Source organism: Lutra lutra, chromosome 3, assembly GCF_902655055.1.
Source record: "Lutra lutra chromosome 3, mLutLut1.2, whole genome shotgun sequence".
NCBI lineage: Eukaryota > Metazoa > Chordata > Mammalia > Carnivora > Mustelidae > Lutra > Lutra lutra.
Window position 1 is genome coordinate 78795952 of NC_062280.1, and position 15988 is coordinate 78811939.

A 15988-nucleotide genomic window follows, 5' to 3' on the forward strand; every position below is an offset into this window, starting at 1 on the left:
AAAGACAGAACAGAATCACGACAGCATGAGAAGAATTCAAGGCATCATTACTTGTTCTGAGATGCAGGGGCTATGAGCAAGGACTAGAAGGAGGCCTCCAGATGAGGCCAGCCTTCAGCTGACAAAGGAAATAGGGACCTTAGTCCTACCACAGCGTGGAATTGAATTCTGCCAACAATGCAAATAAGCCTGGGAACAGATTCCAACCCCAGAGCCTCCTGGTGGGAACACAGGCCTGCTGACTTTAATTTCAGCCTTGTGCAACTTGAAGCAAAGGAAACAGCCAAGCCACTCTGGGACCAGACCTTTGGCCTACAGACTGCAAGTGAATAAATTTGAGTTGTTTCAAGCTGCAAAGTTTGTGATAATTCATTACAGCAGCAGTAGAAAAATAATATAACATTCTTTAAAGATTGGGACAGAAATAAAAAATGAAAGGGTCAATTTAGTGATTTGACAAGATCAGTGAAAAACACTCAAAGCATGAATGGTTTAATATCAGGGAAACATTAGGTAGGCACACAGGTATTTACTGTGCTTTGAGAACATTCTCTAAATATTTATGGATGTAAAAGTCTTTGCAGGAGGCACAGATAAACTAAGGCATAACTCAAAGGCAGCCAAGCAGGACTTCCATTTCCAGTCAAGATGGAGACAGGAATATAACTTATCCCTTTGCCTAAAATATCCAAAAAATGGGCAAAACATCTGAAATACTGGTCTTCAGGGCACAGAATGTTAGACAATGAGGGCTCTGGGTACGGATAACAAGAGTTGGGGAACAAATGAGGTATTCTCTACACTGTTGCTCCAGCTTACTGCTTTGAGAGGGTTTCCAGGCTGCAGCATAAGAGGGGGGATCCAGGAAAAGCCCAGTTGACTCCCTGACTTGAGAAGACAGAACTCAGACTCCTAGGTAACCAAGGCAGCTTGACAGGCAGAACTCCATAGGGGAAAGAGTTGTGCAGAGAAACAACTCCAGAAAACAGCAGAGGGTTCTTGTCAAGCATTTACGAGTACTAACCAACCATTAATGTAAGGAAACTACCTGAGGGCAAGAAAAGAATTACCAAGAGGATTAGCTTTGCCTCTGCCCAGAATTCACACGGGACCAGAAATATCGCTGGCTCCCACCAGCCAGAATGGAAGACTTCATGCTTCACAGGACATTAGGACATACAAAAAGATCTTCCCTCATTATTGGAGAATGAATAAACTTAGACTGAGAACTCTTAACATATCTTAAAAGTAAGATTTGACAGAATTAAACTGTTTTCAAGTAACTTTACTGCATTGTAAAACAAAGCTCAACAATATTTGTTAGGAACACAAAAATATCCAGCACTTTGACATTCCCCCATTGAAAGATGGAAAGTTAGTTTCTCCTCTGAACTTGGGTGAACTCCCTTTGTGAGTGCCTCTGTAAATAGAAATGTAGTAGAAATGATGCTAAATGACACCCAAGACTAGATCATAATGGGCTTCCACCTGGATCTCTCCGTTTTGGAATGCTACTCTTGGAACCCGGCTACCGTGTTGTAAGGAAGTCCAGTCCACGTGAAAAGATTTATATGTTAATTTTAGCCATTCTGACTGGTGTGAGGTGATATCTCATGGTGGTTTTGATTTGTATTTCCCTGATGCCGAGTGATATGGAGCACTTTTTCATGTGTCTGTTGGCCATCTGGATGTCTTCTTTGCAGAAATGTCTGTTCATGTCCTCTGCCCATTTCTTGATTGGATTATTTGTTCTTTGGGTGTTGAGTTTGCTAAGTTCTTTATAGATTTTGGACACTAGCCCTCTATCTGATATGTCATTTGCAAATATCTTCTCCCATTCTGTCAGTTGTCTTTTGGTTTTGTTCACTGTTTCCTTTGCTGTGCAAAAGCTTTTGATCTTGATAAAATCCCAAAAGTTCATTTTTGCCCGTGCTTCCCTTGCCTTTGGTGATGTTCCTAGGAAGAAGTTGCTGCAGCTGAGGTCGAAGAGGTTGCTGCCTGTGTTCTCCTCAAGGATTTTGATGGATTCCTTTCTCACATTGAGATTCTTCATCCATTTTGAGTCTATTTTCGTGTGTGGTGTAAGGAAATGATCCAATTTCATTTTTCTGCATGTGGCTGTCCAATTTTCCCAACACCATTTATTGAAGAGGCTGTCTTTGTTCCATTGGACATTCTTTCCTGCTTTGTCGAAGATGAGTTGACCATAGAGTTGAGGGTCCATTTCTGGGCTCTCTATTCTGTTCCATTGATCTATGTGTCTGTTTTTGTGCCAGTACCATGCTGTCTTGATAATGACAGCTTTGTAATAGAGCTTGAAGTCCAGAATTGTGATGCCACCAACTTTGGCTTTCTTTTTCAATATTCCTTTGGCTATTCGAGGTCTTTTCTGGTTCCATATAAATTTTAGGATTATTTGTTCCATTTCTTTGAAAAAAATGGATGTTACTTTGATAGGAATTGCATTAAATGTGTAGATTGCAGATGCTGGCGAGGATGCGGAGAAAGGGGAACCCTCCTACACTGTTGGTGGGAATGCAAGCTGGTGCAACCACTCTGGAAAACAGCATGGAGGTTCCTCAAAATGTTGAAAATAGAACTACCCTATGACCCTGCAATTGCACTGCTGGGTATTTACCCTAAAGATACAAACGTAGTGATCCGAAGGGGCACATGCACCCGAATGTTTATAGCAGCAATGTCTACAATAGCCAAACTATGGAAAGAACCTAGATGTCCATCAACAGACGAATGGATAAAGAAGATGTGGTATATATACACAATGGAATACTATGCAGCCATCAAAAGAAATGAAATCTTGCCATTTGTGACGACGTGGATGGAACTAGAGGGTATCATGCTTAGCGAAATAAGTCAATCGGAGAAAGACAACTATCATATGATCTCCCTGATATGAGGGAGAGGAGATGCAACATGGGGGGTTGAGGGGGTAGGAGAAGAGTAAATGAAACAAGATGGGATTGGGAGGGAGACAAACCATAAGTGACTCTTAATCTCACTAAACAAACTGAGGGTTGATGGGGGGAGGGGGTTGGGAGAGGGGGTGGGGTTATTGATATTGGGGAGGGTATGTGCTATGGTGAGTGTTGTGAAGTGTGTAAACCGGGCAATTCGCAGACCTGTACCCCTGGGGGTAAAAAATATATGTTTATAAAGCTGTAAAAAAAAAAAAAAAGAAAAGAAAGAAAAAAAAAAAAAAGATTTATATGTGCTTGAGCAATCAGCCAGCATCAACTGCCAGACATATGATTGAATAAGTAAGTCTTCAGTGATTCCAACTCCTTTGCCTTTGAGCTGTACCACATGACACTAAGTAGAATAAAAGTGAGCCAACCCAATCAAGGCCCAAATTGCATATCCTCGAGCAAAATAGATGTAGCTGATGATTTTATCCACTAAGTTTTGTTGTGGTTTGCTATCCAGCAGTAGATAAATGAAACATTCCTTTTTTGGATTTAATTTCAGGAACAAGTTTGTCACATTCACACTTTTACATACTGCTATTTAATCAAATGTAAGTTTTATCAGTCAAACAAAAATACATAATTTCTAAGCCTCTAATGCTCAATTAGTTAGGAAATCTAGGATTTCCTCTTTTTTTAGTAATTTCACTAGAGTATGTCTTAGTGGCAGTCATTTGGATCAATATTCTCACATACTGATAAGCTCTTTTTAAAATTTACTTTCAGATATATATTTTGTAATTTTAGGAAACTTTTCTTAAATTTCATTTTCTGGTATTTATTCTTCCCTTGCTTTGATTTTTCTTCTTAACAGACTGTTATTATTCCTATATTAGACTTTCTTTTTCTATTTTCTATATCTGTCACTTTCTCTCAAATCTTTTATTTTAAATTTATTTTGATTTAAACAATTTTTCTCTTTTTGTCTTATAGTTCTTTTATAGCACTATTTGTTGTTTATTTAGTCTTGTAGTCCTCCAATCTAATTGTCATTTCTAAAATGATTTTTCTTCAATTTCCAATTCTTTCTTACATTCTGTCACTTTCTTAGATTTCTAAGTCTTACTTATATTGTTTTTCATAGCTTGTATCATCTTCTTAAAGTCTATTACCTTACTTTTAATTAGTAGGTTATGACTTCCACCTCCTTTAAGGACACGTCTTCTTAGCAGGCTTATATTATCTGTAAAAATGCTATTCTTTTTATTCTTTTTTATTTCTGTAACAACTTTTGGAGACTTAACCTCAATAGTTTCTGGATAGTTTATGTAAAATTGATTTTCATGAATTTTTAGAATTCAGCTTTTCTTTTAATTTTAGAGCTCTCTGTAATGTTGTTTGTATACTGTTAAATAATAGGGCAACTTGCTGAGATTTCCTGTCTCTTTCTCCTCGCTCAATCTTGTCTAAACATTGCCCTTTGGTCCCCTGGTTGTCTCTCTGTTTGCCATTTTTTAATCCACTCTAAACAGTTTCTTCTTGGTGTGGGATCTTGTCTTGAAAGGAAATTCTAGATGGTCAATTTTAGGAGTCCAAAGGCCCTAGACTTCTCTAACACTTTTAGGCCTTACTGTGAAGGTCCCAGCACTCTCTTTCTCTCTCTCTCTCTCTCTTTTTTTAAGATTTTATTTATTTATTTGTCAGAGAAAGAGACAGAGGGGAATGGCAGGCAGAGGGAGAAGTAGGCTCCCCAACAAGCAAAGAGCAGATGCAGGATTCGATCTCAGGACCCTGTAATCATGACCTAAGCTGAAGGCAAACAGGTGACTGAGCCACCCAGGTGTCCCCCCAGCACTTTTGACAGTGGATAAAACCCATTCCCATTATCAGCTGCGGTTCTCAGATTGCCCCCACCATATTTTCAAGTGGATATTAGTTGGTTATTTTAAGATCTCCTGTTCTCAGGTCCTTCAGACTCACCATTGTTTTCCTCTGCTTTCTCCTGAACATAAGACAGTATCTTTGTGTTGTTACTCTTGGTGGTTTGTACCTACTTGTACTTTTGGAATTCAAGAGACCATCATGCCACCTAATTTTATTATGAATATTGTCCAAGAACACTTTTTGTTTTGCTCTCTAGTTGCCAGGTTATTCCTATGTGGGGATTTGAGAAGATACAAAAGCCATCTCTATTTTCCATCAAATGATTTTTCAACAACATAATTTATGATGACACATCATCAGAGTTCAGAAAGGAAATATTTTTTCAGATTTCAAGTTAACACTACGTGCCTAATGCCAGATATTCTATTTATCAAATATATTGATTGAAATAGGTAAAGACAAGCTAACTTTATTTCCTAACATTAAATTTTATTTTTTTAATTTTATTTATTTCTTAGAGAGAGAGAGAGAGAGCAAGCCCGAGTAGGTGCAAAGACAGAGGGAGAGGGAGAAGCAGAACAGGGAACCCAATGTCTCTCCCCTCAACCCCACCTCCCCACGCCACCCCCACTCATGCTTTCTTTCACTGGCTCTCTCTCAAATAAATAAATCTTTTTTTAAAAATGTAGTTACAGGCCCATACACATGCAGAAAGTTTCCCAGTTAAGGAAAATTAGTTTGATGTTCTACTTCTTTTTTTTTTTAAAGATTTTATTTATTTTTTATTTGAGAGAGAGAAATCACAAGTAGGCAGAGAGGCAGGCAGAGAGAGAAGAAGGGAAGCAGGCTCCCTGCTGAGCAGAGAGCCCGATGCGGGACTCGATCCCAGGACCCTGAGATCATGACCTGAGCCGAAGGCAGCGGCTTAACCCACTGAGCCACCCAGGCGCCCCTGATGTTCTACTTCTAATTAACCTTTGTTTTCTTCACTTTTAAACTTGTACATGCAGGGACTTGTATAAAATTATTTGGAAAAAGAACAGGAAAAAAAAATAGGTGTTTGATATTTGTTCATTTGTTTCCATGTCACAGAGAATGCTAAAGGACCTCAGGAATCCAGGTGTGATGGATCCCCAAAACAATTGAATGTTTCCAAAGATGTGGAGGTCACAATGGTCAATAAATCCCTGTCCCTTTTGGTTCATTTGCAGAATAAGAAATGAAATAGAAAATGGATAACTAATATTCTCAGATTTTTTTATTCTAGAAAGAAAATCTTCCTGGATATTAATATTAGCACATATGAATTATGCTTTCAATCCTTTAAGTTATACTCTTCTTGGATATAAAGACCATATTTAGTTTTGATAAGTTGTAAGTAAAGCAAATCATGTATACATTGACGAACAATAATAATAATGCTGATGCTTAAAATTCTAGGAAATTAAAAATGTGGTTCAAAAAACACACACAGATTTAACAAGTCAAATAAAGTAAGTGAGATCAATATCTACAGGTGTTATAAACATAGAAATTGTTATTTACCTAGAATTATCACAATGATTACTGTGCTTGCTCTCTCAGTCCAAAACAATTATAAACAGGTTAACTCTGTTTGACTTCCCTACCACCTGCTGGTGGAACTTGGGATCAAACCTAGGGATTAAACTGGGCAAGTGTGCACTTGAATCCAGTTATGGTTGAAGTTTCATTACTAAAAGATCAGAAGGTAGACATACTTATCTCAGGAATGTGAACAGAAGAGCATTATAGGCAGACCAGGAAAATGGGAGGGATTGGCAGAGATCAAACAGAATGCCCATTGCTGTACTGTTTTACCAACTATGTACTCAAGGAATTTGGGCTCCAAGATAGCATGATGTGGTTCCACTTAACACAGGACAGAAAAATCCCTCCTGATGAGTCAGACTCGTGGGAGAGAATCTGTGTTGGGTTTGAAAACTCCTTTAGAGTTTCTGCCAAGCAGCATCTTATACTAAAAAGATATATAATTATATAGAGTGACTAATTCATTTTTGTACATCTCTTAGATGATCTATTAGATGGGGTTATATATTTACCTAATTTGTCTCCACCATTTGGATTGTGCCCTTTGAGACAGGGGCTGCATCTCCTTCATCCTTTCATCTCCATTATCTAATACAATGCTAGAATATGTTAAGTATCCAATAAAAGTTTTTTGATAACTGAATAGGTAGGTGAGTCTTCACTCAGAAAATCTAGTGGCATCTGCAGATTTGAGTATTTCCCTGTATGCTCCCAGGTGTTCTTGTAATTTCAAATGAAACTGCCTTAAAACTGCATGAGAACTGCTTTTTCTACCCCAAACTACCCTTCTCCTGTCCCTTCTGTTGTTCATTTTTATGTTTATTAAAAATTAAACTTGGGATGCCTGTGTGGCTCAGTCAGTTAAACATCCAACTCTTGATTTTGGCTCAGGTCATGATTTCAGGATTGTAAGGTGGAGCCTTGTATCAGGTGCCATTCTCAATGCAGAGTCTGCTTGAGAGTCTCTCTCTCCCTCTCCTTCTGTTCCACCCTCTGCATGTGTGTGCCCTCTAAATAAATAAATCAATAAAATCTCTTAAAAAAACTTATCAAAGCATCTTTGAATCTATAAGTATAGGGAACCATAGAGTCTTCTCAGCTTACAAATAAAAATATCTGTGAAAACAATAAGGTGGGGTTACTCTTTTCAAAGGTTATGCTATGATTTGTTTCCAAAGTGAGCTTATATTTCTTAAACGATCTAGTCTTAAATTAATTTTTCATTTACTTTCAGTACTTATGCACATTAAATCTGACCCAAATAATTTATTCATTCCTAGGTTACCAAATTATGCAGAGAATACCGTCAGCTTATAACTCTCTAAACCTAAAATGTGAATCATCTCTAGATAGAGTTTAAGTATGGCATATTCCCCCAAAGTATTTCTTGGTAAAGATTTAAGCAATTGTTGAATATCTGTACTGTCTCCTTTCCAGCCCTCATAACAACTCCTACACAGTGACTCTTGAGTAGTATTCCTTTGTGTTAGCAGCTGGCTTCCTTCTTTCAATATATTTTAAGAACCATCCTAGTTGCAAACTAACGTTCTATTAAGGCACTCCCCAAATTCATTTTGACTAATCTAAGATTTGGTTTCTACATGGCATGACTTTTCTTAGTCATAATTAAACCAGATATAAAGTGGACCCCAAACAGATTTCCAAAATTAATTTCTTAAAAAAAAAGTTTTATAGGATTACTTCTTGTATAGTTATATATAAGAATGTGTATCTTGCTAAACATTCACCTTCTTAAACATTTAATCTTCTTACAACACGTAAGGAGTGTTACTTAAGTCTCTAAGACAAAAGTCTAATCAAGTCAGCTGCATTCTTTTCCACCTTGGATTTGGCAGCTATGGAAGTGCAAAGATAGTGAAGGCTTGGCTTGGACATGGGTGTTTTCACTGCAGGTACCTGCCAGTAGAGCACTGACAGCCCTTCAGGCAAAGGGGATTGAGAAGCTCACAGAGTGACAGAAAAAAACCAGGGTTGACAGTACCCTGACCATATTTTTCTGAGGTACATATGAGACACCACCCCACCATATTCAGAAGGCTGAAATCTTAAACTGGTGAATGCTTGTAAGGTCCTAAAGGTAATGGAAGAGCAAGAGACAGTGAAATTTGAACTATTAATAATAGATAGATAATCTCATCTGTTACCAAAGTCTAGTGATACTTTTTAACAATTGATTTGAATTTTAAGTATTGTTATTTCTTTAGCATAATGTTCACTACATGCGAGGTAACAAATTGAAAAGAAATAACGGTATCAAATTTGAGAACCACAAGTAACTATGAGGCTATCATATGAGTTATTCACATAAATAATAAACTGAATGGATGGATGGATAGGTGAGAAAATGCCAGATTTGGGGCAAAAACAAAGAAAGTAGAGCAAATGCCAAGGTTTCAATGAAAGCTGCAGAATAACCAGAAAGCTAATTAAATAACAACAACAACAAGGAGGAGAAGAAGAAGAATAGGCAAATGAGGGAGGGAGGATAAGAATTTTTCATACAAGGACTCTAAATAAATTATCTGGGAGATTTGGTGTCCCTCTTAGAATTACATAAGTTCTGAGAGATGTAATTGAATATCAAAATCTTGGGATTTGTGAAAAATTTACATACATGAAGATAATGAAATTGTTTGTATACTACTATCTTGGAAAATTACACCTATGTGGTCACCATGCCTCACTAGGGAGAAGTAGGTTTGGATGCATGTGAAGGAGCCATCAGTAGGTTCAATGGATAGCTTGAAGGAAACTCAGAGAAACCAGTGCTGATAGACGTAGCAGGGGAAGAGAGGAACTGATCAGCCCAGAAGCAGTGTGAGAACTGAAGGGTCCTGGGAAGGTCCAGAGAGGTACAAGGGAAGAGAAGAGACAAAAAAATACGGGAGGGAGTGGACAGAAGCTGTTTCAGCAACCCCTTCTAAAATAAAGAATATAGTCCTATATATGTAAACAGATACTCTAAGTTATAGCTTTATTTTGAGTAATGTACAAACATCCTTTACAGTATAAGCATCTCCTGACATTGTAAGGACCTCAAGGAAAAAGACTCAACTATCAATATCTTTCCCTACAATGTCCACACGTGGTGCCTCTCAGAAAATCCTTTCACAAAATAAAGGCCAGATACTCTCTTTTGCTTTTATCTTTGGTTGTTAAAACAGTTTGGAGAGTTTTCCAAAAACGTTAAGGCATAAAGGTAAGTCTCTTTTCACCAAATTGCTTTGCTCTCCCATGAAACTTTCCTGTTCTTTTAAGAGAACATTTTAGAATGCCCTTATTTCAGAATTTTAAAGAATTATGAAATTTAAGTAACTAAGTTATCCTGGTGGACCACCGATTCAAAATTATTGCAGTCTGTTTCTCAGTTTATCAGTCTCCCTAAAGACCATTAAGTATTATGCACAAACAACCATACATCTTTAAATGCCCAGAAGCATAGCCCAGAAATTAAGATGGGAGTTTAATTTATTTCTTCTCCATTCAGTTTTCCTTCTTTTTTCTAGTGTTCTGTAAGCTGGTTTATTTTTAATTGTGATTATTCTAAGAAAAGAATTTTAAAGAAAAAAGAACAAGGATCTTTGCCATTAACTTTGTTTTCATGCTTTTCCTTTCTCATTGTCCATGTCCTATATTGCCTGTCAAACTCTGCCTTTAAAGTGGGGGAGAGGGACCAGAAAGGGGAGTACCACCCTACCCAAACTTTTGGTGACTGCTTCCTCCTCTAAACTGTCATAGCACAGATCATGTTAAACATTCACTTTGTTCTTAACATGTGTATTATACTTACTATTACTACATAACAACAACAACAACAACAACAACAAAACTTAGCAGCTTAAAACAACCACTTCATTATGGTCTAGGACTATGAAAGTCAAGAATTCAGATACCACACAGTGGCAATGGCTTATCTCTGTTCTACAACATCAGCATTTCAGCAGGGAGTTTCTTAATGGCTGGGGGTTACAATCATAACTGAGAGACCATTACTGAGATAGGGTGGAAAGAGAAGAGGTCACAGGAAGAGAGGTTAGCCCAGCAATTCAATGGGATAGATGTGCCCTATGAAGAAATTTGACTAATTGAAAAAAGATACAGAAGTTAAACAATGTTCCATAGGTTGTTTAGAAATTGGCTTAATAATCTTCTTCCTGTTTCCTTGCCCTTGAGTATTCCCCTCCCACACTGATTCTGGGCTTGGTCATGTGTGTTGCTTTGGTCAATGGCAAACCTGACATAAGCAGAAATTTGAAAAGTGCTTGTTTATTAAAGGTTTATCTCTTGTTACTCTTCAGAATTCTGTTGCTGCTCTCATGTTAAAAGCCAAGGCTAGTCTGCTGGATGATAAAAGATGCCTGGTCTAATCATCCTCATTACCATAGCCAAGAGCCAACATCAACTGCCCAATAGATGGGAAAGGCCATTCTAGAACACCCAACCCACAGATGGTTGTAGAACTACATGACCAACCCATAGACACAGGAGCAATCATAAAATGATTGTTACCTTAAAGTTTTAAGGTGATTTGTCATGGAGGAAAATCTAACAGATATAAATATCTACAATCTTATTTTAAATGGTATGCTGTCCTGTGGTAGAAACTCTTTTTTGTCCTAAATATGAAATAAAATTTTTCTAGAGACCATGTTGATGATGATTTGGAAGCAGAATAAAATTGGGCAATGGTGGTAATTGAGAGATGGAATAATTGGACAACATGTTATAGGAAAAGAATTAATAGAGGCAGAAGATAAATAGTATAATAGACAAAGAGGATAAAATAACATCTAGAACTCAAGCCAGTAGTAACTCATTTCATAAAACTGAAGTCATGAAACTGGATTAGAAGTTGGAGCCAATTTCATCAATAAATTGATAAAGAGGGGCGCCTGGGTGGCTCAGTGGGTTAAGCCGCTGCCTTCGGCTCAGGTCATGATCTCAGGGTCCTGGGATCGAGTCCCACATCGGGCTCTCTGCTCAGCAAGAAGCCTGCTTCCCTCTCTCTCTCTCTCTCTCTCTCTGCCTTCCTCTCCGTCTACTTGTGATCTCTCTCTGTCAGATAAATAAATAAAATCTTTAAAAAAAAAAAAAGAAATTGATAAAGAATATAAGATAACCCAAAAGCCCTATTGAGCATCCAAGATGTTGACATGGTATTATACTAAAAAGAAAGAGAGAGAGAGAGATATTGAGAGAGAACATGATGGGGAAGCTAAAATACACTCTGTCTACTAGTCTTTGATATTAATTTGAAAGGCAGCTTGGACAGGACTTAAGATTAACCACATCCATAGCTGTGAGCTGTGAGCTGTGAGCTGAAGCTTCTTTTCTTGCTTCTAGAAGTTCTTTTACCTTTCCTGTCAGTATTTGTTTAAGAATTTATGACTGAGTTGGCTGATATTCATTCCATGAAAATTTATTAACTATGACCACACTGGTAACCAGAGAAAGGTAGAATAAGAGGGGTGAGTGAAGTTTGTTAACAGTTACAGGTAAGGTACTCAAGTAAAATGCAGACTGCAAGAGTATCAAAATAAAAGGTTAATTCATCTGTATTAAGCAAGTCGTTGAAGGTTTATTTTGTTCAACAAGATGTAGCCTTCAGCTAAATTCATTTTTAAAGACAAAACTCAGGTTAACAGAAAACATTATCCAAAAATGTAAATTCTATACCAAGAAAGAGACAGAATATTAATATTGTAAACTGCAATAATTTAGAGGCACCTGGGTGGCTCAGTTGGTTAAGCATCTGCCTTTGGCTCGGATCAAGATCTCCAGGTCTTGGAATTAAGCCCCATAGGAGGCTCCTTGCTCAGTGGGGAGTCTACTTCTCCCTCTGCTCCTCTCCCTGTTCCTGTGTGATTGCTCTCTCTGTCTCTCTCAAGTAAATAAATAAAATCTCTTTAAAAAATAAAAAATAAATTTAAAAAATCGGGGCACCTACGTGGCTCAGTTGTTAATAAGCATCTGCCTTTGGCTCAGGTCATGATCCCAGAATCCTGGGATTAAGCCCTGTATCGGGTTCCCTGCTCAGCAGGAAGCCTGCTTCTCCTTCTCCCACTCCCCTTGCTTGTGTTCCCTCTCTTGCTGTGTCTCTCTCTGTCAAATAAATAAGTAAAATCTTTTTTTAAAAAATAATTATTAATTAAAAAGTAAAACTGCAGAAATTTAAACCTCTATAATTTTATAGAGTGATATCTACATCCCCATTTCATTCTGAAATATTTGAAAACACTACTATTCATTGAGTTAAAAGTAAACCAGTTTTCCCTTTCCATGTTACCCAAGGAAGGGTCCATAAGGCATTGTTTTGCATTTCCATTGTAATTTAAAGGAAAACTTTCACAACATCTGGAGCCCTTGATGTCCTGCAAATGAAGGAAGAAGATATCCTCAAATTCCTTGCAGCAGGAACCCACTTAGGTGGCACCAACCTTGACTTCCAAATTGAACAGTACATCTGCAAAAGGAAGAGCGATGGCATCTACATCATAAATCTGAAGAGAACCAGGAGAAGCTTCCGCTGGCAGCTTGTACCATTGTTGCCATTGAAAACCCAGCTAATGTCAGTGTCATATCATCCAGGAATACAGGCCAGCAAGCTGTGCTGAAGTTTGCTGCTGCGACTGCAACAACTTGATTGCTGGCCGTTTCACTCTTGGAAACTTCACTAACCAGATCCAGGCAGCCGTCTGAGAGCTGAGACTTTTGGTGGTTACCCATCCCAGGGCTGGCCACCAGGCTCTTACAGAGGCATCTTATATTAACCTGCCTCCCATTGCTCTGTGTAATGCAGACTCTGCTCTGCACTATGTGGACATTGCCATCCCTCGCAACAAGAAGGGAGCTCAGTCAGTGGGCCTGATGTGGTGGAAGCTGGCCAGGGAATTTCTGCCCACGTGTGGCACCATTTCCCGTGATCACCCATTGGAGGTCATCCCTGATCTCTAGTTCTACAGAGATCCTAAAGAGATTGAAAAAGAAGGGCAGGCCTCTTGTGACCAAGGAGGAATTTCGGGGTGCATAGACTGCTCTAGCTCCTGAGTTCACTGCTATGCCACCTGAAGTTGCAGACTAGTCTGAAGGTGTGCAGACGCCCTCTGTGCCTACTCAGCAGTTCCATACTGCAGGAGGGAAGTGGAGGGCCCAGCCGGCCACTGAAGACTGGTTTGTAGCTCTCACTGCTCAGGCCCCTGAATGGGTAAGAATAACCACTGAGCAGTCTTATGCTGCTCTTCCACAAATGCAAACAAAATGGAAAACAAAATGGAAATAAGGTTGATGGAAAATAAAGAGTTTCTTAAAAAAAAAAAGGATAAAGAAAGGTAAACCAGTTTTATAAATAGATATATTCTAAAATAAATTTACATATTATTCCTTAAAATATGGTTTTCATAAATAAAGTATTTTATACATTTTTCCTAACGAATACTTGACCAGAACTACACATAAAGTGCCTATAAGTTGTGGAGGAGAATTTATAAGAATACTACAGAATAAAAATTTTAAATTCATATTTGAAAAATATTATGAAATATCATAAGCAAATTTTATCTTAATTTTTTTATTTGGAATACTTTTGGTTAACCTATGGTGTCAATGCATTAAAATAGATATCTCACTTACATGTAGCAGTGTTTGGATAACTAGTCTCATTATTTCAGTGTTATCAGCTTTTCAAGCCATTACTAAACTAGCAATAGCATATTTAAGATATTACCCAAGAAATTTCAAGAGAAAATTTGCTAATTCCTGAAAATTTCCCAGAATACTAACTGAATGATTTTTATTTTAAACATGCTGTCAATCATTATAATTATCAAAGAAGACAGAGTTATATTCAGGGAAAAGAAAAAAAAAGCATTTCCTATGAAGAACCACTTAAAATGACAGAAGTAATCATTTGCTCAACTCAAGAATATGGAGAACACAGGGGGACGTTAAGGAAAAAAGAATCAATGGGAGAAATTGTAGGTTTTCAAAAACCAAGTTTTTTTTTTAACTTTTTGTTTTTAGAGCAGTTTTATATTCACAGCAGACTTGCGGGGAAGATACAGAAATTTCCTATATAGCACTTGCTCCCACACATGGATAGCCTTCCCTTTTATCTACAACCCCTACCAGAGCGGTATGTTTGTTACATTTGATCTACACTGAATATCATTATCACCGAGAGCCCATAATTTACATTAGGATTCGCTCATAGTGCTGTACATTCTGTAGATTTGGACAAATGTATAACGACATGCATCCAACATTAGAGAATCATACTGAGTATTTTCACTGTCCTAGAAATCCTCCGTGCTCGGCCTTTTCATCCCTTCCACTCCCTCTACATGTGGCAACCACTGATCTTTTTATTATCTCCACAGTTTTGCTTTTTCTAGAATATTATATAGTTGCAATCAAAGAGCATGCAAACTTTTCAGACTGGTTTCCTGCACTTAGTAACGTGCATGTAAGGTTGTTGTGTTCCATGTGTTTTCATGGCATTATAGCTCAGTTGTTTGGAGAACTGAATAAAGTTATTCAACCAATTCACTTACTGAAGGACATCTTAGTTGCTTCCAAGTTTTAGCAATTATGAATAAAGTTGTTATAAACATCCATGTATAGTTTTTGTGTGAACATAATTTTTCAACACCCTTGGATAAGTACCAAAGAGTGGGATTGCTGGATCATATGGTAAAAGTATGTTTAATTTTGTAAGAAACCACCAAACTGTCTTCCAAAGTGTCTGTACCATTTTGCCTTCTCACAAGCAATATATGAGAGCTCCTGTTTTTCCACATCATCAGCAGAATGTATTGTTGTCAGTGTTCTGGATTCTGGACATCTAATAGGTGTGTAATGGTATGTCATTTTAATTTGCATTTTCTGATGATATATGATGTGGGTCAGGCATATTACTTTTATCTGTTTCAATTGGATCCCTGGCCATGACCTTTTCTTGTTCTGTCTTTTGAAATGAATTCCTCCATCTTGGCTTTTTGTCTGTCTCTTCTTCTGTGTGTTAGGAAAGTGGATTATGTTTCCTGCTCCTGAGAGTAATGGCTATATGAGGTAAAGGTCATATATCCTCAGGGCTTCAGGAAATATCTCTGGTGTATGCTGCATACACTCTACTGTGTTTTGGCTGCTCTATCCCTCAGGTCAGTCCTCTGCAGAGTTTCTCCTTGCCTGCAGTGGGGGATGTTTGGGCCTTGGCCAGAGTTAGGTGTGCTCTGGCCTACATGTTAAAAGAGACGTGATGCTGTTTCCACTAGAGCTGAAACTTTGCAGAACTTTATGGTCAGTAGATGTGGTACAAGTGGAGCTTTGCACTGATCTGGGGGGAGGGCCTGTGGCTCTGGTTCTCAGGCACACTTGTTCAAGAAAAGCAGTACCAGCAGAGTGCCGGGTGGCAGGGCTTGGTGTAAACAATTTAGGCCACCAATGGTGGCACTTGCTCTTTACGGAAGTTTGTTGATGCTGAGGGGCAGGGGAGGGAAATAGGACCAGTCCGCCCCTTCATCCCCAGAGAGGGGAGTTTATCCTGGCTGCTGTCAGGGAAACCTTCCCAGAAGAGCGAACAGCTCCCCTCATGC

The 15988-nt window shown here is 38.2% G+C and overlaps 1 pseudogene; it reads left to right on the plus strand.

Annotated features, from left to right (window-relative positions):
* The first annotated feature begins 1476 nt into the window (after nt 1-1476).
* LOC125095570 (40S ribosomal protein SA-like) lies at nt 1477-14496 on the plus strand (annotated as a pseudogene).
* Nucleotides 14497-15988: the final 1492 nt, after the last annotated feature.